Genomic DNA, 24610 nt, shown 5'->3' with positions numbered 1-24610 from the left:
TCAAGTCAATGCAAAGGCAAATCTTACCATTGGCCTCGCGAGCAGCGACTACAGGTGCGACCCAATTAGAAGCTTCAACTTCTTCAATAATGCCATCATCCAAAAGACGTTTTAATTCTTTTGTGACTTCCTTTCTGACTACCCAAGGAATATGTCAAGACTTATGGACTATAGATTTAGCATCGTCGTCTTTAAGGATAATCTTTTGTACATAACCATTTAATCGACCAATCTTATTTGAAAAGACTTCAGGAAATTCTTCTTTGAATTTATGATGGTAATCTTCACTCTAGTCTATCACCGTGACTTGCTCAACTCCATTCGGTTTAAAATGATGTTCAAATATCTTTGATCTATCCACCCTAATACAGGGGGACCATTAAGGGCAACATACAATTTCCCTACAGATGATCTTCCTTTAAACTCAAATTTAAGTTCTCTGTAACCAATCAAAGAGATTTTTTTCTCCAGTAAAACTTTCTGAAAATACATCAGGGGATAATAATGTAGGACCAAGAACATGGACAAAGTCTTTTAACCATTTTTATCCTTTTCCAAGTAGTACCCTCTCACCTAGGGTAGGACACATCTAGTAGCCCTTGCGACACCCAGTCAGTGTGCTCGGAATTTGCAAAATCTCTTTAGAGGCATCCTTGGCTGAACTCCAGAAATGTAAATCCGGGTCACCTGGCGATCCTTGGCCAGCGAAACAATATTGTGCTCTGGCTAAGTGGCTCAATCCCCCTCTTAATGCTTTCTGGAACTCCTCAATTAGACAGGGGATCTTTCCATCAGCCTGGAAACATTCTTTTCTTCTGCCTATTCTGAAGAAAGCAGATGCTGACCCCGCAGTCACCAGTAATTACAGGCCCATCTCTTTGCTTCCTGCCCCGCTAAAATCTTAGAGAAGCTTGCCCATCAGCAACTGGCATCTATCATTGAGTCTAATGGCATATTGCATGAGTACGGAATCGGCAATGATTGAGATGGCAGATGCCGTTCGCTAGGCGGTGGATGGCGGCTCTGCGGTCATGTTGGTGCTTCTCGACCTGTCAGCTGTGTTTGTTACGGTGTCCCATTCCATATTACAGGATTGCCTTAAGTGGATTCGCATCCAGGGGACAGCGCTGGACTGTATCGCGTCTTACCTACATGGCAGAGAACAACAGGAATCGATCCACCCTTTCACCTCCTCGCGAAACCATTGAAATCGGGAGTTCCGCAGAGATCGGCCCTGAGCCTGCTACTTTTCAACATCTATTTGACACCGCTTCTGAAGCTCATCGCCAATACTGGGATCAAGGTGATATCTTACGCAGATGACACTCATCTGATGTTTACCTTCAGTGAAGTGTCGGCATCCTCCTTTGACTCACTGAAAGATTGCCTTAAAAGCTTTTCTGCTTGGATGAGCACTAACTTCTTAAAACTTAATGCCGACAAATCAGAGGCCCTGTTCATTAATCAAGCCGTACCATCTCCCTCAGCGTTATGGTGGCCAGCTGAATTTGGATCTTTCCCCACACTTAAGGACTCATTTAAGAATTTTGGCGTCTGGTGGGACAAAGAGCTGTCCCTTGCTACCCATGTTCAACAGGTATTGGTGACCTGTTTTGGCAAATGAAAACCGTTAGAAAATGTATTGACTTCTTGCCTGAGTCAACTCGCAAAACCGTTGTCCATGCTTTAATCACCTCCCATCTTGACCATGCTAATGGTACATGTGTCTGCCGATCAGATTGATCCATAGGCTCCAGATAATACAGAATACAGCAGCTAGACTGGTCTGCAAGGTCCCTCTTCGCCAACGTATTTCTCCTCACTTGAGACATCTGCATTGGCTACTCATAGACAAGGGCATCGAATTCAAGGCCCTTACGTTTGCTTTTCGGGCATATCAAGATTGGGGGCCCAGCTACCTGAGGAAGAGACTCCGTCCTTACCAGCAGGACTGATCCCTCAGGTCTAACCACAAACGATACCTTACCACCCCCCGGTTCGCAAAGGCCAGAATGGGGGGAAGGACATTTGAGATGGGGACCACTATATGCTGGAGTAACCTACCTGCTCAATGCAGTCCGAATAGGAATTTAGAAAGGCCTTGAAACCCTGGCTTTTTAGTCTACTGACCACTTTTTCTGCTGCTGTGCGCATTGGCACCGAGACACCCCATCTGGGGTAGCTGTGCGCTTTATAAATATATTTTATTTAATTATTAGTAATAGTGTATGGAGAGCATGAGTCGGCTACTATGAGCATCTTGACTCCACCTAGACGTATGGAACAAACAGGTTTAGACTTAACACTGTAAGTTTAGAAGTCAAACACACCTAAAAACCAATCAACATTCTTGATTGGATCTTCAACATGTGATGAGTTTGAAGAATTATCGTTATCTTCTCTAATCAAAGTAACTTTTTTCTTCTTACCTTTGTTACGCCGACAAGCTTTGGTAAAGTGACCAAATAAACCACATTCAACACATTTTTGATTTCTGGCAGGGTACTTTTTAAAGTTAGCTAAATTATTGTTGCTTCCACATCTATAACATTTTAAATCTCTACTAGCATTATCCCTGTTGGTAGCAGCAGGAGAATTTACAAATGTATTATTAGATTTATAGTTGACTTTGCTCACAATAGGTTTGCCAATATCCTTAGGTGCTTCAGATATGGCTTAAGCACATTTATTAGTAAACTCAGCTTTTTTAACCAGAGCTGCAACATTGGATAAAGGGGCTTCTCCATTTACCCATAAGTGTTCTTGAACATGTTTATTGTTGACATACATAATCTGGTCAAAGATGAATTTTTCTTCCAGTAAACCAAATCTGCAAGTTAGAGCAAGTTTCTTTAAATCAGAAACAAAGTCTTGGACAGGTTCTTGTTTGCTTTCTTTCCTTCCAAAAATCAAGGGATGGTCAATAGCTATGCAAATAGAAGTGGAATAGTATAATATACAAATCTTCTAGTGCATGAAAAAAAACATTAGTGTCATCGACTGGGCAAATTTTTTTGTTAAGAGAATCATAAGCTTTAAACCCTTGTTGGCCAAGAGAAGGAAGTAGAATTTATTTCTTTTTAACTTGAGATAATTTGCTTTCCCATCTTCTAAAGTATCAATGTAATTTAGAAATTATTCTCTCCATTCTAATCATTAAATGGGAGTATCCCCAGTAGTCGACAGAAATGGCTGTGGAGGAGTTAATGAAAATTTTTGAACAGCACACATGGTGAAGAAGTAATAATAAAAACGTATTAGTTTATAATTGGTGTTCAAGCAACGTTGATGACAGGTGGAAATTTAACAAAAAGAAATGGTGTGCTTGTCACCGAAGGTAATACAAGATTAGGTATGGTGTGCCTGTCACCGTGTGTAGTACGTAAGTATGGTAATAAGAAATGGTGTGCCTATAACCGGGGGAGAACAGGCAATAAGTAAATATTGAAGAAGTATGCGTGTCACTGAAATTTACATACCAGGACGATAGTAAAAAAATCGGCAGAGCATTACCTTTAAATTGGTGAACGAACAGTTGCAAATTCCGTTGGATTTGTAGAATATTTTAATAAAGTGGTGTGCCTATCTCTGGTGAAGCTATGCGAGATAACATTCCTCTGATCGCCGCTCCGGAAGACAGCACTCAAAATGGCTGCCACTTTGTGAGTGTGACGAGAAAGGTTAACGTGATGAGTCACACGTTGTTGCGTGAGACGCCAATGAGTGGAGATCTAGCGCTGGCAAGTGCAAAAGTGGAACGTGGAATAAAAAATTAGCTAGCATTTGCGCCAAGAATTTTCAATTCTATTAAGGACACGGAGGCGAGGATTATGTTTCTCTTTCTTTTATTTGCTACTCACAGCAGCCAATGAAAAAGTTTTGTATGCAAATATAAACTAAATTTCCCATGATGCTCATGAATACATAACATCCTGTATGGCCCTATAAGAGCCACTGCATCCTGTTTCTCCTCCTCTTTCTTTGCTCGAACCTTGTTGGTGAAAAAACATGAACGATTTCAGTCAAAAATTAAGGAACTAATAGTCCCAACAGTCATCCTTCAACATGGAAGAACCACAATCAAACTGGAAAGTGTACGTCTCCTAAGCCAGAAGCACTTCTGCTCCATCTTCTTTTTCAGAACCTGAAAGGGTGAGACAGGGAAAACCCATAACTTCCACTTATACAGAATAACGAATACATGTGGGTGGGTAATTATTACTAACATTGTCATAAAAGCGGGTGGGATCATCCTCGCCTCCGTGTCCATAATAGAATTGAAAATTCTTGGCACAAATGCTAGCTAATTTTTTATTCTGTTACAGGACCGGAGGCTTCGTATTATGCTAGTTTAAATCTTATTAAACACAACTACCATCATATCACCAACGGTTTATAGTAAACTGTTTAAATGGAGATTGAGAAAAAAACAAACAGTAGATCTTGAAATGATGTAAACATTGGAAATCATCAAACAATATTGTGGTATGGCCCCACGAACAGACAGTGTCACAAACATATGGTTATGAATACCATCCTCTGGCATACCTGCCATCAACCACCGGCTATCATAGCCGCAGACACATATTTTAAAAGATTCTTGTAATGTAATCAACAAGTATATCAAACCTCAGGTCGTAAAAGCTGAGTACCTCCCTTGTAAACCTTAAGGCATTGAAAAACCACACATAAATTGCATATTTGAAAAACTTAATTTGAACAGATCTTTACAAGATGTAGTCTTGACATTAATTATCATGAAAAACTTCCTGAAGTAGATACCGTATCTGTAAAATCAAGGGCTTGTCACGCCGTAGGAACACCGACAGGTAGAAAAGACCTCGTAACACAGCCTGACGATAATCGATACCTTGTCAATGTATTATTAGTTAACCATTTACCAAATAAGGAAAAACAAGAGAACCTACCACAGAGAGGATTATTCTGGTCTGGGGTTTTATGCTACCTATTATCTTTCAATAAGTACCAGAAAAACCGGTGCAAGCCCACCGGTTTGCCCAGCATCTGAGGGTGACTTGCAGGAAAAAACGGCCGAACAACAACTGCGAACTGAGCAATACGCCAAGTCTTATAATCGTAGTGCTGATAAATCCTCCACAATGTGGGAATTCAGCCCCCCATAGAACCATGCGTTGTGTACTTCCCGGCGAATAGCATTCCCATGTTGAAAATATAGTGATCGGAAGGACTCAGATTTACGAAAAGAACGCCTGCAGCGTGTCCGAACCCCGGCCAGTGCCATTGGTGCCGGAAAAGATATCTATGCCATAATGAATAAATGCCCCATTGACTATTGGGCGCTGTGCATGAGGGCCCTGGAGTATCATGGAGAGGCTCGGAGCAGGACGCAGCCTGTCACAAGGATTACAGGAAACCAAGATGGGGCATCCATAAGGGAGATGCTAAGCTTGCCACTGCTACATGGCGTGATATTTGCTCATCAACAATTGGCAGGCAGGGAGGAAAGCATAGGTCATTCCCACCGACAGTCGCAGAACACGGCGTCCATCGGGTCCTAATAGATCCGGTCCCAGTTGATAACAGTCGTAAGTGATGACGTAGACTTGACACTAAAAGGCCAATCGGACAAAGACCCTGAAAATCCAACAACCACTGAATCTCAACCGGTCGAAACTGCTATCTGCTGCAATGTAGGATATCAATCTGCCACAGAGCGCAACTGTTGTGGAATGTATTCTGCAATGACCTAACTCAGATGACTGAGGCAGAATCTCTAAAGGCCTGCACTATCTCCACCAGGAAGATGAACTCATACCTTCCGACTTGTTGACGGACCTCACTGCCAAGAAATTGAAAATCAGAGAAAATATCAGGAATTGAACACATAACCTTTGATTACGAGTCTGTACCTTATGGTATATTATGTTGTGAGCGATTTATCTCGCACGTACTTGCTCAGCAGGGCATTCCGGCGCGAACCCCCGACAGAGAACGTGAAACAATGAAGAAGGAAGTAGATTCCAAAGAGGACAAGTTTAAATGAACTAAGAGGTTTTGAGTCTGAATCTGCAATCGTATCCACTAGACTACAGTGTCTCATCGCATAATGGGTAGAATATGTCAAAGACCTGTGAATGAAAACTCCTAAACGAATGGAGGGGGAGAAAATAAACTTTGGTAAAGGATGCTAATAGCACCATTACTCTGACAGTTCATAACCAAATCAGAACTCCACCATCACACGGACAAGGGAACGAGATAATCCTGGTAAGTTCTAATCCAATCAGAAGGATACTGAATATATAGTCGGAAAACTGTGAGGCTAAGAGTTAAGTCTGTGCTAAGAGGAACAGATATATACATATCCCAATAATCACAATCAGAAGGCTGCCCTGTCCCCTGAAGGGAGAAGTGCCGAATTTAGTAAGGCGGTGAAGCAGGAAGGTGCGAAGAAGCCCGAAAGGGAAGGAACAAAGACTCTAAAAATCTGCTGCGCAGCGGAACAGCCAGAAACGATGAAGGGCAGGAAGGGGGCCTAGCTGGCGCAATCCTAGGAACGCTTGCATGTTAAGAAGTGGTCGAATAGTGATGGCCGCAATGCGACGTGCTTCACAGTGCTCGACTGTAAATTCTGAGACCCTGTGGACGACTCTAGGATGGGAACATCCAGAGTGTCAACAACTTCTTCTAGGAGACATTCTGCGCTCCGTCAGAATAGATCACATCCTCCTTATATCTCACCCATGCAAAGTTTAAGGGTGTCTATATGTAATATTGTAGTGCTAAGCACAAAATCACTGAGGAGTTGAGGGGGAGCCAACCTTATGCACACAAGAATAGAAAATAATGTACCTAGCTCCTCAGCAAAGCTGTAGTCTATATTATTCCAGCCCAAAGGGCGCAAGAGCCATAGAGAAATATCAGGAGCGTCTGCGCACTCCAAGGGCCAGCCTGTTGTTGCAGCCGGGAAGGCGTAAATGGAAAAACTGCTCCGTCTAACGTACAAGGCATGATGAGCCTCGGAGCAAACAGGGGACGCGTGCGATGTGCCTGGCTCAATCGTCCAAGTATATCTATATATACATCCCAATTGGGTTACGCACCTCGGAGCGTGATCAGCTCCATCCCGCCCACAGCCACTAGGCAAAGCCTTTGTCGGTGAAGTGCGTTGTCGCGCAGTGTACATCACATATTCTGACATATCAGAGAAAGTACTTACCTAAAAATTTGCAACCTTCAGAAACAATAGCATGGAAATCACATTATTGAAACACATAACCTTTGGAATCTGAGTCAGATACTTCAACCACTACATCATAGTGACTCGCAAGTAACGCTGTTGAGCACAGCGCGCAATCCCCGCTCTTGAGGGAGCATCTTGATTTTGTGCCTCGCTTGGCAAAAATGTGTAATGTCATAGCACATCCCGCGGGAGCCACATTTATACTGTGCTCGGGGCAAAACTACTTAGCGCTATTATGCATGAAGGAGGCGGATATTAGTTTGCACTTGTCGTGGGACTCAACCCACAAGCACTGACTTAGGAGGCCTGGGCCTTATCCACTAGGCCACCGAGGAACACATATACAATGCATTGGAGTTACGTAGCGCGCCTTGCGGGATCGCGCTTATGCACCCAAATTGTCTATCAAGTGCTGTCGAAAAATACATAGCCCAATCTCACTTAACAGTAACCAAATGGGTCTATGGACAGAAAACTTGGAATAAGCAGGCTCAGGGAATGTCTGGCCAATAAGGAGAGCCTCAGCGAGTTAATCACCCGACGATCGCTGCCGCAGACAGCATGGTAGTAACCTCTTCAGTGCTCATGACAAGGTCAACTCGTCATGGGTTTTACCTGGGCTGTGCTTATGACGAGTTGACCTTGTCATGAACAATGGGAAAATGAAGGATCCAGCACACAGAGGGGGGAAATCCCTTAGCACCCAAGTTAAAAACCCCCAGAGAAGCCTGAATGAAGGGGGCCAAGCGGGCCGCATACGCACTGTCAACTGTGAGGTGGGATGGTTATACACGGTTATACACGGTTCTGCACATGCTAGTCTTAACAAATGTGGCCTCTGTTCAAATGCATTTACCTAGTAAATATCCCGCGCCAAACTCCCCACTTGTGAGTCTACGGTGTATCCCTTTCTGACGGAAGATGAAAGCGTTGTACGTGCTGCCTGGGTATTTTGCAACAATGTCTGTGATGATGTGTTTGGCATCACACACCACCAGTATGTTCAGGGAATGGTAGCTTTTGCGATTCCGGAACACGTAATCATTGAGGGAGGGAGGTTATATTGCAACATGTGTCCATCTATGCATCCTATGACGTGGGGGAATTGGGCTATTTTATAGAAGTCCTGCTTGGTCTGGGCTAGTACCTGTGGTGTGCTTGGGAAGTGTATGTGGTGATGCAGCCTCTGTACCATGGCATCAAGGAATGCGTGGAAAAAGCGCGAAAGTGCACTTTGTGACACCCCTCCTGCTGAGGCTATCACCCCCTGGAAACGACCTGAAACCAAGAGGTGCAGTGAGCACAGGACCTGGATGTTGGTGGGGATGGATTGTGTCCTGCGTGTGGGGTGTTCAAGGAAGGGTTTGAGTTCTTCAATTAAATCAAGGATACTCTCTTCATCCAATCTGTAGTGGGTGTAGATGTCCTCCTCAGTGTGCTGGAAGATGGAAATGCGCGCACGGAATATCCTCTCCTGGCGTCTCCTCCTCTGTGCAGCAGCTCTAAGTCGCAGCCTCCTGGCTATCACGTACAACCCAGCCATTGTGGAGAAATGTCTGTTGCATTCTGGGACTCCTTGAATAGTTTGCACCTGGTTACCACCTGCTCCTACTTGGTGGTAATTGCAATTCTCAAAATTGCAAATTTCGTGAATTCGCAATTTGCAATTTTTTCATACATACCATAGCGATTTCTTACTTTGCGATTTCCCGTTTGAGAATTTCGCTAACTGAGAAATCGCAAAATTAGAAATCGCAAGGAATATCGCAGATTTTTGACTCTTGCAATGTAAGGAATCGCAATTTTTGCGATTTCTAATTTTGCGAGGCTCTTTGGCTTCATACATTGGAAATAGCGAAATTTTTATTAGCAAACGCTGTTTTTTTGTGATTCGCAGCATTTGCGAATGAAAATTGGCTTGATACATATGGCCCTTAGTGGGGTCCCTGACAGCAGGAGGGGACATAGATGCTCCTAAGTTAACAGGCCGCAAAGTACCTGCGTTGATATTCGCAGATAATACCCTCCTGCTGTTGAGGTCACCGATGGGCATACAAAGGGTTTTGGACATTTTCCACTTATTTTGCAAGAAAAGGGGCCTGGAAATGAACACCCAGAAAACTAAATATATGGTATTTAACGCAGGGTACTCAAAACAACCTAATCCCCAATTAAATGGGGAATCTATAGAGAAAGTCCCTGTATGCGAATACTTGGGGTTGTCTCTAAACAAGAAAATGGAATGTGGGTTCATATTAAGAAGGTCTCTTTGAAACTGGCACAAATGTCCGGGGGGGCTTGTGAAACAGGAAGTGTGTTCACAAGATGCTAGGGCTGGTGTTAGAAATATATAAGGCACAAGCCAGAGGAGCTGCCTTACATGCTGCAGAAATGTGGGGTCATCGACAACAGGAACAACTTGCTAAGATCGAGAACTCATTCCTCAGACAACTCTTGGCAATTCCCATAAGCACACCACTCACCGCACTCCGAATGGATCTTGGAGTTAGCCCAATTGCACTTGAGGTTGCCCTTAGACCCCTGCTATACTGGCGCCGCTTATGGAGCACCCCTGAACTATCCATGTATAGAGAGGAACTGAGGGAAGTGGAAAACCTTAATGGAGCAAGCAAAATATCTTTGCTTACTCATATCAAGAATTCTCTGATATCCATTGGAATGGGATAGTGCCGAAGCTAGATGTCCGTTAACACCTAGGAAGGTTTTTATCAAGAATTTCAAAGACCAAAAACTTAACCTACTACTGAGGGGTCCCAGGACAGGCACACGTACAACATCTTTCCTAGAAGTCAAACTGCAATATAGTTTTGAATCTATCATAGACGATATACAGCCGTCCTTTGGCAAAAACTATATTTGCAATTCAGGTATGGTACACTTCTCTTACGTGCCGTTACATATAGGTGGGGGGCCAGCTCCACAAAAGATTGCCCATCCTGTAATAACTGTACGGAGACTGACCTGCTTGTACTGTTTTTCTGTCCTGCATATAAGAAATTAAGAGTTTGTTGGTTACGTCAGCTATGTAGGAATCTTGAAACTTCCCACATTTCACAAGCTTTCAGGTGCCTAAATTATGATAGTAGTATGCCTATTGCATATTCAGTGTCCCGCTATCTGTTTTCAATGTGGTGTGTATGCCGTGCAGTTCAAAAGAAAGAGCATGCTCAACCAACTCTCCTTACTTCCGCACTAGACCAGTGATTCCACCTTTTTTATATGTGCTTTTGTACTGAATGATTGGGATACTTTTATTTTTTTATCGATCAAATATTTTAATGTGTATGCTGAATTTTCATGTTGAAAAAGCTGTATTGATTGGACTGTATTTTCTACATGTTTATCCATGCCTTTATGGCCTTATCAGACCGAAATAAAGTTTCACTTGACTTGAAAATGCCAACTTTCGAAAAGTGACCTTTGCAAAATTGTAATTCACAATCTGACTTCACCATGAGTTAGGATTTTCCATTACATTTTCAAAAAAGTGAATTGGTCACCTGCTCCCATTTGGAAATTACAGCTTATTAAATGTAATAAGGTAACCCTAAGGTTACCGTATGGTGGAGGTAGACCTTGCAGTATTGAAAAACAAATGTAAGAGGTTTTTTTAGTACAAGGACATTTAAAACTTAAAAGTACATGACCCACTTTTTAAATACATTGCACCCTTCACTCAGGTCTGGGCCTACCCTAGGGTGCCTTGTATGTATTAATAAAGGAAGGTTTGGGCATGGCAAATGGTTTATTTTGCCTGGTCGACATGGCAGCTTAAAACTGCACGCATAGGCTGCAATGGCAGGCCTTAAACATATTTAAAGTGCTACTTAAGCAGGTGGCACGATCAGTGATGCAGCCCCACTAGTAGCATTTAATTTACAGGCCATTGGGTAGTGCCACCTTACCAGGGATTTATAAGTTAATCAAATATGCTGATTGGGTGTAAGCCAATCTTGAAGCTGCACAAAAAAGATGGATGGAATGCTGAACATTGTCAAGCACTCACCGTCAGTCACAGATCTGGGTTAAATCAATCGTTCTTTCCTTGCCATGCCACCCCAGTTGGGCCCAGCAATATGCAAATCAGTCTTGACCCTGCTTCCCATGAGAACAGTCCAGCCCGAGTGCCAAGCCAGGTCCTCCCTGGACCTGAAAACAAGCATCCTGGGTCCAGGTTCTAGTATCACTCCATATCAGCCAGGCTAGCTTGACTCCGGGTGCATAGCCAGCACAGGACCCACGTCTCGGCATAACCTTCCCATTAAGGGTGACTTATACCAACACAGAAAGATGATGGATGGAATGTTGAACATTGTCAAGTGTTCTCCACCTCACAGATCTGGGTTAAATCAAACTTGACTCTGCTCCAACAGTCCAGCCCGAACTGCCAGGCCAGGTCTTCCCTGGACCGGAAAACAATCATCCTGGGATGGATTTCGGGGTATCACCCCTCATCAGCCAGGCTAGCTTCAATCCAGTGGCATAGTGAACATGGGGCCCACGTCTGGGCATTATAAGCCAATGTTGCATGTTTTAAGGAGCAAGCACTTAAGCACTGGTTAGCAATAGTAAAGTGCTCAGAGTCCTAGGGCCAGCAAAAAACGAAGTCAACAAAACAGGAGGTCTGAAGGCAAAAAGTTAGAGGGAAAACCACACCAAAGTTGCCAAGTCTAACAATAACCTACCAGCAGAACAAAACTAACACATGCAAGCATATTACTTTATTCCACAGACTTGTAATAGAACAAGCATTAAAAAAAGTAATGCTGGTGAGCAGCATGGGTCACCCATGTTCTAATTGGGTTTGAGATGTGTGATGCAAACAACACCATGGTACATCATGGGGTAGGCAGAGAACAGGACAGTGGAGACCAGTTGTTCCCCTTTAGTGGGAACAGCAATTGGGGGAGAAAGACATAAATCGCACAGAGTATCTCCAACTTGCATGATTGTTGACTCACTGAGGAAATACACATTTCAAATGCTTGAGACGTTGCTTAACCTCTTAAGCGCTGCTGACGGCCAACGGTCGTCACGAGCGCTACCTCCCCAGTACTGCGCAGGACCATTGGACGTCCATTCAGCACTAGTTCCAATGGACAGCGCAGCACTGGGGAGGGATATTTGCGCCGCAGCTAAGGTGTTAACAAAACTATGCAGAGGACTTTCATCCAAACAAGCGTAGAAGAGAAGAAGTGGTGTCACAGGCATGGAATGGAACATAATGAAAGAGAGCACTGCATCCCTAAAACTGCACCTGTGAGAAAGGCATCTGGCCCTGCGGCTCTTGGGTACCCTGCCAGTGAGGTAGCATATTTACTTTAACATCTTAGCATCATGTGTATCTCAGTCAGGAGAAAGACCTTGTTTGTTTACAAAATAAGTTGCTTACGTTTTTTTTTTTAGTTCAAAGACATTTTATTGAGATTTATGTGCATATCAAATATAAGAGAAAACAATAAGCAGAAACAAAAACATAAGCCATTTGAGCAATCAAAGAAAACCAGAAGGGATAAGGAAGTCAGAGGGGGCTGCAAGACAGCTAACACGCCTCAAGAAAGCGAGAAATGATGATGCTGTCTATTTTTCATAGGAATCCTTTGACAATGGAAGGTCTTGCCAGATGTTTTTCCCTCTACTTTTACGGAAGTAAAGCAAATTTGTTCTGCAGGGCATGTGTAGAGTGTTTAGGCAGCTTGTCATCCCCTTGCCTAACACCTCTGGCAAACTGAGGCTTCCACTAACTTTCTTCAGTGCCCCCACTGCCCTCTTCACCCTATGCCCGCCCCTGATGCCCATGACCACCGATGGGTACAGCGCCAGTGGTTATAGAACTTGAGAGGCTCCCATTCCTGCTGTGTCCTGGACCACCTGCGAGGGGCATGGGATTCAGAACAAAAGAGCTGGAGAACAGGAGTAATGTGGAGAGGGATACACAGGAGAGTCTTAATACAAAGGCACTCCATGGTTAACAGATATGGGGACGAGGGAAGAAACTGAGGCAAGATACACTAACGTTCTTAGCTTAGCACGAGGTCTCCCATGACCGCAATACTGGAAGAGGCAACGGGGCATTCAATCACCGCAAGGCCCAGTATTTGTAGGATTTGAGATCTCTCTCTCTCTCTCTCTCTCTCTCTCTCAATCATCACTGGAGTTAGGGACATCAAAAGGGGAAGTCAATTGGATGCACAATACATATGAAGACCCCAGGCCCTGCTCCAGCATGCAAGGTGTCTGGTGTCTCCACCTGAGGCGGATAGAATATCTGGAAACCTCCAACCCCTTCAAAGGGGACACTGCAAGGAAAGAAAAATGAGTAAACAGAAGCATCGTGCGGAGATACCCGAGAGTGCAGCAAGACAAAAAAGGGGAGATACAGAGCAGTGTCTCTAGGCTAGAACAGGGCAACAGGAGTGCTGTGATCAGATCAGAGCAGCTGGAGGCTTATTATGGGATTCGAGCACACTCCACACTTGCAGAGGGCCTCCTTATTGTTGAATATGTATGTCAAGATGTCAGGGGAGCAAGGTGCACAAAGCTACAAAGATGCTTTGCAGAAGTAATCTCAGATATATGTTGAAGAAGAACAATTGTTTAACCATGGGGAACAACTAGCTTTTGTGGAAATAGCGAAGGTAGGAAAGAAAGTGATGACAATGTGTTCTCTCAGTGAGGTATGACTAAACCCATTTTAGTGCACTGCCTTGTATCCCTGCATCATTTAATCTTTTAAGTAGCAGTTCGTGGTTCACAGTATTAAAAGCTGCTAGAAGGACAAGCAGTAGTAGTGCAGAAACACAATTGGAATCTGTGGTGTTCCTTTGTAAAGTCCAAATAGCAATTAGTGCTAGCTCTGTGCCTTTTCCAGGGAAGATTATTCTCTGTTGGGTGGAGAGAATTGTTTTTGCTAAGAAGTATGTAAGCTGAATGAATGCTGCTTTATCAATTAGTTTACCCTAAAATGGTCCTAAAATGATATGTCTCTGTACTCTGTTCGGTTCTCTGGGCCTAGCCTTTGCTTTTTTTAAATTGGTTTGATCTATAGATTTTTTTTCACTAGAAAATCTGACGATAGTGATTTGTTGAGTATTGCTTTGATTGTTGTCATTGCACAGCTTTGAGGATGTCCTTGGATACAAATGGAAGCTAGAGGTCATCCAGTGATACTCAAAGACATAATTATCACCTTTGATTCTTCAATGGATAGTTGATTAAATGAACCTAGTTTTGGGTCTGTGTTGCTGATATCGTATTTTGTCCCAATTTCTGATAGAAGTGGTTATTAGCTTTTGTTAGGAAGTGCATATCAAGACCTTTGGCTTTTTCAGTGAAGTGTTCTGCATTTAGGTTGAATGTGTTTATATTGGTTTTCAAACTGATAACCCTAAACTAACTCCCAGAACTCCCGTCAAACCCTCCCCCCCCCCCCAAATATGGTCCCACAACACCCCATCCGCTCCCCTGCTCCACATTGTACAACATATATCGACATCTGCCAGGGTGGCACTAAGCCCCAGTGTCTTGCCGATCAGGTGGGCCGCAGTGGTCATTTGGGTTTCAAAATTATCCATATTAGTCATCGAGTTTCGAGTGATCCAGAGTACGTAAAGCCTGCAATTGTTTTGGGCATGTGAGTAAATCCCGCAATTGTTTTGGGCATGTGAGTCCGACTGAAAGAAGTTCAGCAGGGGCCTCCATTGTTTGCTAAAGTCCTTCCATTCCTCTAGCTAGTTTCTCCATCCCCACTGGCCATCACAAGCGTTCTATCCATTTATTCTCCGCGGGTATAACATCTTGTCTCCACATTGCCAGTATGGTCTGCTTAGTAACCAGTCATAGAAGGGTTACGAGACTCTTCTTTCTGCCTCCCAGCAGGTAGCTATCATCATCAAGTCGGCCCAACGGTATAACCTCAGGGCATTGTGTCCTTGTTGAGCCCAAGATCTGGCAGAGCATCGACAAGACTGCCCCTTCCCCAGAATGGCCTAAGCTATGGGCACCACCATATAATTTGAGTAAGTGTGACCTCCTCCCCGCAGTCTCTACAACACCCTTCATTTCTCGCCCCCTATAGCCTAGCAAGTCATTGTGGGGTGTAATGTCACCACTAGAGAAGTTTGAGTGTCACCTCCCTCCCCACCGTGTGTGTTGCCCCTCAGGTGGTGCATTGAAGTATCTCCTGCCACTGGTCTGTGTCTAAGGTGACATTTAATTCCCTTTCACACGCTTTTTAAAAGGTGAGTTTTTCAGTGTTGTGTCATGGATTTAGCATTTGATAGATTTGGGAGATCACTTAAGCATCGTTGGGAGCTGTGATGTGGTGTTTCTCAAAAGACATGAGTGGTTTAGTAACCCCATGCTGGATGTCTGGGTGGAAGAGCCGATGGCGTAGCTGGCAATATCAGTATCTCTCCCCTCTCGGGATTCCCGTATTCCTCCTGAAGGTCCTGAAAATATTTGATTTGGCCCCCCTCAAAGAAATCCCAAAGGGTTTTGCAACTGCTATTCTGCTACACCGGATAGGGCTCCCTACTCCTCCCTGGGGTTTTATTTTATTTTTATTTGAAAGGTTTTATATAGCGCTAGCTGCACCGAAGAGTATTAGATCGCTTTACAGGATCTGGTTAAACAAAAAGACCGGTCAAGCTAATTACAATTGCTAAAATAAGGTAAGTGAGTTGAACTATAAGAGTGATTTAAGGTTAGGGAGTTCAAAGTCATGTAACAAATAGAAGAGAGTAGAATCAGGAAGACAGAGAAGAGTTGTATAGAATAGTATAGTGCAGTTGTGGAAGGGAGGGATGAAGTGAGTTATCAGCAGAGGGGAGCCTGTAAAAGTAGTGAAAAGAGGAGGAGTTCAAGGCCAGAGACAGTAAGTGTAATTAGGGACCCCAATATTTGTTGAGAAGGAGCAGCTTGAGGTTTTTTTTGAAGCAGGGGTAGGATGGGTTACAGCGTAGGTCTTTAGGAAGAGTATTCCAGATAGAAGGGGCGTTACCTGAGAACGAGCGAATTGTTTTCTTTTTAAGCTGAGGAGGGACAAGAGCGTTGGTGCTCCTCAATGTTCTAGTACACCCAGCTTTATGGAGTTTGTCAGATAGGTAAGAGCGGGTATTTTGGTGAAGGGCTTTGTGTGTAATGCAGGCAATCTTGTAGGGGGACCTGCCTTCGATTGGAAGCCTTTTAAAGTTTTTAAGAACAGGGGAGATGTGATCGTATCGCTTACAGTCAGAAATGAGCCTGGCAGCAAGGTTAAGAGCTGATTTGATAGGGGCTAGGTGGATTTTAGGGGTGCCAGCAAGAGTGGCATTGCCGTAGTCCATCCTAGACAGGACCAGTGATTGTACAACAGATTTAAAGCCCTCAGCTGGGATGAAAGGTTTAATTTTTTTAAGGTGATGTAGTGTGAATAGCACACCTTTTACAGAGTTTTTTACAGGGGGGGTGAGGTTGAGGTTTGGATCAATGCTAATGCCAAGGGATTTGACCGAGTTGGAGAGGTCGAGATAGCAATTGAGAGCTTTAATGTCTGTGAGCCAATGTTGAATAGGAAGCGAATTGTTTTTGGGAGAGAATAGGATAATTTCAGGGTTTTTTGGGTTTCGATGGAACCATAATTGAATCTTAGCCAGGGTATCTTTGAGATGTAAAATGTCGTCGTGGGATTTGATTTTGTAGTATAGTTGAGTGTCATCAGCGTAGAGGTGATAACTGATTTTTGCTTGTTTAAGAATAAGGGTGAGGGGTTCCATGAAGAGGTTGAAGAGAGTTGGAGAAAGGATAGAGCCCTGTGGAATGCCCAAAGAGACAGGTTGAGGTTTGGAAAGGCATCCATTGACTTTGATTTGTTGAGTTCTATTTTGGAAATAAAAGGAGAACCACTTGAGAACATCCCCGTCAAAACCGAAACGGTCTTTGAGAATGTTGAGTAAGGTGACATGGTTAACAGTATCGAAGGCAGCAGAGAGGTCAAGAAGAATGAGGAGGGAGGATTTGCCTTTGTCCAGGGATCGATGAATGTCATCAGTAATGTTCAGCATAGCTGTTTCCGTGCTGCACCCCTTTCTAAAACCTGATTGGAAAAAGTCTAAGAGGTTGAATGTGTCGATGTGTTTGTCCAGCTGTAAACATTTTTCGAGAGCTTTGGATAGGAAGGGTAGGTTGGAGATGGGGCACAGGTTACTTAAATTTTTGCGATCAGCCGCTGTATTTTTGATGATGGGGTAATTTGTCCTAGTTTTAGCTGGGGGTCGGTGGGGTAAGGTTCATAGTGGGTGATAGGGAGCGAGAGTTGAGAGGGATCGAGGGGGGGGGAAGTGGAAGGAGGTACAGGGGGAATGCTAAGGAGGGTGTGTTGGCAAAGTGGTGGGGGAGTTGGGGCAAAGGATTGATCAAATTTTGTGACTTTATCAGAAAAGAAGCTAGCACTTTCTTCACACCTCTCAACAGTAGCTAGTAGTTTTGGGGGGGCTGTGATAGTTTGGTTTTTGAAAATGTTAAAAAGTTCCCTAGGACAATTTTTAGCCTGATTAAGTTGGGAACAGAGGAAGGAAGCTTTTTCGTTAAAGATGTGTTTTTTGTAGTTGGCCCTAGCAGCTCTTAGGAGGACAAGATTCGAAAGTCTGTGTGTCCCCCATAAGGGGTGAAGGGTCAGGAAAAGGACGTAAAACCCTTGCCTACCTACCACCCATCAATCTGAAGCCTCCCATGTCACCCTTGTTACCGGCAATTTATAAAGTGTTGGGGATCTCTGGGTCAACCTGCTCAATTAAACCTTCCGAAATGGGCCCGCCGTCATTGTATTGTCCACCATACACCACCCTTTGTCAGTCTGTTTGCTGGTCCAGTGGTAGATAAAATGGAAATGGGAGGCCGCGTAATACTAGGCAAGGTTGGGGACTCCATTACTGGGTTGGAGGAAACTCTGATGTCCCGCCACTCTTGCTTTCTTGCCCTGCCAAATATAAGTCTGGCAGGCCTCCTGCAGGTCCACGATGTAGTCTCTGGGGATCGAGAGGACCAAGATGGGGAGGATCAACATTTCGAGTGCTGCTACATGGCCCAAGAGTTAAAGTGGTTTATGTTTCAAACTATTGAGATTTGCTCTCACAGATCTTTTAAGTCTCTGGAGATTGATGTCTTTCATCTGGCGCAGTGTGGGCACCAGAACGATACTCAGGTGTTCTATATGTGATGTAGATTATCTTATAGAGGTGGAGTGCTGCAGTTCTCCCGTCTGGTGCGCAGGTACCGCTATGTTGACGATCTCCAATTTCATGAGATTGATTTTAAACCTGGATACTGCCTGATGATCAGTGAGTGCCATCAGCAGCTGAGAAACCGAGGAACTGGGGTACGTAAGGGAGACCAGAATGTGATCTGTGCACATAGTCAACTTAACGTTCTGTGCCCCAAACTGCATCCCCTGGATATAGGGTGCTGCCTAACCTTCTGTGCCATAGGCTCCTGCAGTGATAGTGGGCAGCCCTGTTGCATGCCACGAGTGATGAAGCCCTGTTGCATGCCACGAGTGATGAAGAGCCACCCTGACAGCAACCTGGTTATTCAAATGCATGCCCTGGGGCATACATGTCACACTAATAGCCATCTGACAAACCAGAAGCCCAAGTTGTGGATAACATCACCCAAAAAATCCAGTTGAAGGCTTTCATTGTATCCAGGGAGACTAGGATAGTCTACTTAATCTATCAATTTAGTGCTGTTTTAGTGTTATCACTAGTTTGGCGCCCCAGGATAAACCCCGTTTGATCCGGGTGAATAAGGTCCTCCATCACTGACTGTCAGCAGAAGGAGGCGATTTTAGTGAAGATATTCACGGTAATAACTATACTGACTGGGATCCTTACCCGGTTTTAAGATAAGAGATATTGTTGATTCGTCATGAGAGGGATGACCCATTTCATCTTTGTAATTTCCACGTACACTTTATATAGGACCAGCAGGAAATAGGTGCAAAGCATTTATAGAAAGGGGCTGTGAAGTCATTTGTCCACAGTGCATACGCCCACTTACGTTTCGCTATCACCTCCAGAACCCCCTCTTTCGCTAGAGGTTTCTCTAGTACATCTTTATTGACTGAGGAAGTGTGGGGAGCTCCACCCCATCTAGGTTTGCTGTCCATCCTTGGAGGTCAGTCTAATGTCCTGTGTAGAGGTCCTCCTAATAGGACCTAAAGCATTCTGCCTTGTCTTGATCTACATCAATGGCTTCCGTGGGGTGAACCTGTAACCCAGGCCTTCATCAGGACAAAACACAGTACAAAGAGTGTATATACATCCAACCTATTTATTTTCCAGTTTATTCATGGCATCCACCGCTACCTGAAATATATCAAAATGAAATTTTACATCCTGTAAGATTTTTTTAAGTTCGCATTCACACATCATCTGCTAGGTGATTTTTATCAAATGGTTGTTGATGTAATCTAGTCAGCGCCTTGACACCCTTTCGGGTGAGTAGCTGCGCTTTAGAAACCCATGATTGATTGAGTGATACTTTGAGCCATATATTAACTTCATGTGAAGTAAGGATGTGCGAAATTTGCATGATGTGGGAAAGACAAAGAGAAGCGGCTAAGAAAAGCAGAAGTGAGATTTCTAGAATGACGAGAAGCTTCAGTTAAAAGAAACAACGTGATGGCACCGCATGAACACGTGTACCAGCTGAAATTCTTCTTACTCCATGTTCTGTTACATATCGCGGCTTAACGGCTTGAGCGACCGACTTTAAAGCTGGGCAAATTACTTAATCTCCCATCCCCCAAAAAATGAATGTGTCCATCTGTAATGCAACTTGTGCTGGTGTAAAGCACTATGACACTTTTGGGTTGTGTTGGTGCCATATAAAGCTGCAAATAAAAAGCATGAGTGGCAAGAGGGGTTAGCAGGTAAAGTCGAGGTGCAGGGCTGTCGCATGTGTTGGGCTGTTCTGTACCTGTTTGTAGATACATTTCATAAAAGTAACATTTCTTTTGCCAAATTGTGCATGAGGGTAGTAACAGTACTAATGGTTTCAGTTCTTGGAAATGTGACCTCTCGAGAGTGCAGTTTGGACATGTTCGATACAGCAGTATTAGAAGAAATAACAGATGGACCCTCAGAGATTGACCGTGAGATTCTTCTGTGCCTGAAGTGAGCAAAAGAGAAAGGGCTTGGCGCAGTTTGGTTGATAATGTGTTTCACATATTCCGGTGCATCCTTTGATTTATAACAGGTTTACTTTTATAGAACCTGTGTATCTCTCCAGTTGAAGTAAGTCCCTGTTGCAGAGTATCAGACTGCCATATAGGACAGGGAGTGTTTTTTTGCCAAGTTAAAACAATATTTTAAATGGCATTATCAACCTCAATACGGAGACAATGAAGAGCTATCACAAGTTATTTTGTATGCTAATGGTGTTGAGTATTTTATTTTAATTGCATTTATAAAGAGCTTACTACCCCTGATGAGGCGTCGAAGCGCTTTTATGGGGAATAGCAGGCTACTCCAGAACCCATACAGGATTAGTGTTGAATTAGTATAGTGAAAATGAAAGTAATTTGAGTGGTGGAATGGTTAGGCAGTTTTTTGGATTCAGAAGGATAGCGAGGTATTCAAGAGGGGAAATGGTTTGCATTATATAGCGCTCAATTAATGGTCAGATACATGCGTTTTTATAATATCTAATCTGATGATATCTGATCTATTTTATCTCATATTTATAAAATAAAATAGCACTTGGAGAAACTGAAGCATCAACAAGACTCATCAAATATGGTGATAAATGCGTGGTATTGATTTACATATAGATAATATGCTCCTATAACTAAAACAATAAAAACACGTCACCTTCCAATGCAAACCTCCATGACAACGCCCATAATGAAAACAATAATGAAATGCCACCCTAGATAGGAGGGGGCATAATACTAATGCTTCTACGTCTGTCTTAAGCATCACACTTTCTGGTAAAAGAATTTAAAGAATTGAAGCAGGCTCCTAATGAACACAGCAGAGGTCTGAACGTGCCATGTCACAGTGGTTCACCATTTTGTTGCAATATGGTGCCCTCCTGTGGTCATTATGGGGATATTGTGTGGCAGCTGTTGAAATAAGCTCAAAGGTAGTGTCAGGCCACTTTGCATTGAGGGATAGATACAAGCATGCAATTTGGGGAGCTCGACAATATTCACTTTCGTTAGTTGTATTACTATTAGTGTCGATACAATTATTGTCTGGTCATGGAGGCGTATATTTGTATTCTTTTTATGATGTCTGGCTGCTGCTTCTATCCTGCATGTGAATACAATATTCCTGGAGCTGAAATGTCGTGCTGAATGTGAATCTCTATAGAAACACTGATTGACCTGAAAAGGAAAAATAAGAGTTTTTTTTTAAATAAAAAAATCCATACATATCAATCACATGGCAATACTGAAGGTTCGGTCGCACATGCCTTGCAGAAAATGGACTTTCCCCTGAATTTGGAAAGAGGTTAATTGAAAAAGGAAAAGTGCGCATATCAAAGCTTTGTAACAATGAGTGCGAAAATAACAATTTTGGAAAATATTTCGAATGAAAAATAAAAACAATAACGGTAATAAATCCCATTTGTTTCAAGTAAGATTTTTGAAGTTTCATAAAAATGACAAACGCGGACAACCATAAAGATACAACTACAAGCACTCCCAAAACTAGTAGGCCTGGCCTTGCAAAGCTGATGGGACGGTTTTCACTTACTTTGGTTTTAAAAGGAAAACTATGGAAATCTGCATCACGTAAAGGCTGCCGCCTTATTCTTGAATTATAACTGCTGTTTTACAAGTGATGTTTTTCAAACAAACACGTTTCAATTTCACCATGCTTTTTATTAATATTGTTATTAATATTAACATTGGCAGAAAGGCAGCAAGAATAAATCACCTCTTAACCAATGGCCAAATCATGCCTACAATGTTCCCTCATGCTGCTCGCTGTGGGCAGAATGGAAAATACAATTTAGCAGAACATTTCAACATATGTATGTTATGTATGATATTTGGAAATTGTTAGAAATGGGGGTCTCTAGTTGGCAGAGGTTATTCCTTTAACCAAATAAGGACTATTGCTTCTAGTCAGGGTAAGGGGGAAACACACTGTTGAGAACCCCTGCTCACCCCTTTGGTAGCTTGGCACGAGCAGACAGGCTTATCCCCAAGGCAATGTGTAAAGTATTTGCATAAACACCCACAGTAATACAGTGAAACACCACAAATGGGCACCACACAGGTTATCTGATTAGGCAAGCTCAAAACGACATAAAGTCAACGTACATAAGTAATCCTTTCTTAAGAAATGTTCTTTGGAATGCTCTTGTAAAAATAAATGAACTTGTAGAATTTGTATTTTGCACTCCTCATGAAAACTTGATAGAAATATCACCACTTGGTTCTCCGGAGTTAATTACAGGGTCTAACCCCTGAAACATGACCAGCAAGAAGTGTCACACGCAACGGCCCCCGGTATCGCCGCTAACAGCTGTACGAGTACGGGCCGGCTGATGCAGTCCCCAACAACCGATTTAATCGGTAGGACACAGGGAACTGTCCTCACAGCTCTGCCGGACCAGGCCGTCACCGGGTAGACCCTCAGCAGCAAGACCGCTCTCGTAAGGTCCATACCCCACCCGCAGCACTCCCACCAATACAGTCTCGGGCGCAGGCTCTGATTGCTGACCGGAGCCTTTACCTGTGGTAATGACGTCTCAGCTGTGGTCCGTGCTTGGGCCGCTTCCTGGGGGCGGAAAGTCCTCTTCTTGTCGACACTGCTTGGGGGGAACCGGGGCGTTCTTCTCCCGACTCGAGCACGGCTTCTCCCTTGATGCGGGGTTGACGTTCTGCTGTGCAGCTTCCTGATCCTTTGGTGACGCATCTTGGGAGAAGAACCGGTTGCTAGGCTACGCCTCGCGGCCACGGGTCGCAGCACGGCTCACTTCTCCTCCCACAGCAGCTTTGCTGACAGCACACCCGCCGCACTTCAACGATTCTGCAGACGGGCACGGTGCTAACCGAGTTAGGGGCACCACAGGCACACGTGTGGTGGAGCACTGGCTCCACGGTGCTTGTCGATGCAGACAGGGCCGGCTGCAGACGCAGACATGCAACGTCGAGGTTGGGGAACCTTGTACCCTCCAAATAATGTGACATTCAGAGAACACCAGCTATATGTGTAGACATGGCTACAGCTTTATAGGGATGATCTTGGAAAGAGGCTTTCTTGGGAACTTTGATGTGCCTGAGTTCCACGACAGGAGGTCAGCTCTCTTCAGGCCCTTGGAGAGACTTGCCTTCAGAGGAACGAAGCACACAACACAGTTCCTCTTCCAGTAGGAGGACACAGCACACAACAGCAAGTCCCTTAGTCCTCTTCCTCAGCAGAAACAGCAACAGCAACTGCAGATCAGCCCCCAGACACACAGCAATGGCAGCACTTTTCCTCAGTCTTCTTCAGCTGTTCTCTTTGGCGGGGATTCCTTCTTGATCACGAAGTTTCCTAGTCTAAAGTTTAGGTGTTTAACCTCTGATATTTATACCCCAAACATCTTTCTTCTTCATGTGTGAGGGGTCCTGAACCCAGTCCAAACCAGTTCTGGGTGCACTCTGCCAGTGTACATCTTATTCCTTTGTGAGTGTGGGCCAGGGCTATCAGACACCCCCCAGGAGTTGAAGCCAACATTGTGTAAGGCAGGCACAGCCCTATTCAAGCCCAGGTGCTACTCCTCCCACCACTCCAAATGCAGATAGGTCTATTCAGCCTAGTACTGACTCACCCTGCCTCCTGGAGCCACCACAGCCCCTGTCACTCACAAACCAGACAGTCAATTCACACAAAGGCAGAGGCACACAGAAAGGTTGAACAAGAAAATAGCCACTTTCTAAAAGTGCTATTTTCAAACACTGAATTTAAAAACCATCCTTCCTAAAAGATGTGCTATTAAATTCTGAGTTCAGGGGTACCAGATTTCAATTTTATATCTTGCTTCTAGGGGAAGATATGCAGGTAAACATGTTACACAGCATTCCCCGTTCTGTCCTATTGGCAAGATAGCCTTTCAATAGTGAACAATGAAATTGGCAGTATTTCACTATCGGAGCATGTCACCCACACTAGTACATGTCCTAATTTTCACATACACTGCACCCTGCCTAGGGGGTACCTTGGGCCTGCCATAGGGGTCTCCAATGTGTAAGAAAAGTGTAGGGCTAGGCCTGGCAAGTGGGTACACTGGCCAGGACAACATGGCAGTTATCTAAGTTTTCAGCTCTACTCATGTGGATGGCACAATCAGCCCTCAAGCCCATGAGTAGCATTTGAATTACCAGCC

At 43.9% G+C, this 24610-nt stretch overlaps 1 protein-coding gene across 4 annotated transcripts in view; it reads left to right on the top strand.

Annotated features, from left to right (window-relative positions):
• LOC147701719 (uncharacterized) overlaps positions 1-24610 on the top strand; it is a 190670-nt gene that overhangs the window by 163067 nt on the left and 2993 nt on the right. The window lies entirely within an intron of this gene.

Source organism: Lissotriton vulgaris, chromosome 7 (genome assembly GCF_964263255.1).
Source record: "Lissotriton vulgaris chromosome 7, aLisVul1.2, whole genome shotgun sequence".
NCBI classification, from domain to species: Eukaryota; Metazoa; Chordata; class Amphibia; order Caudata; family Salamandridae; genus Lissotriton; species Lissotriton vulgaris.
The sequence above is the reverse complement of the archived record's forward strand: the minus strand, read 5'-3'. Positions and strand labels throughout refer to the sequence as shown.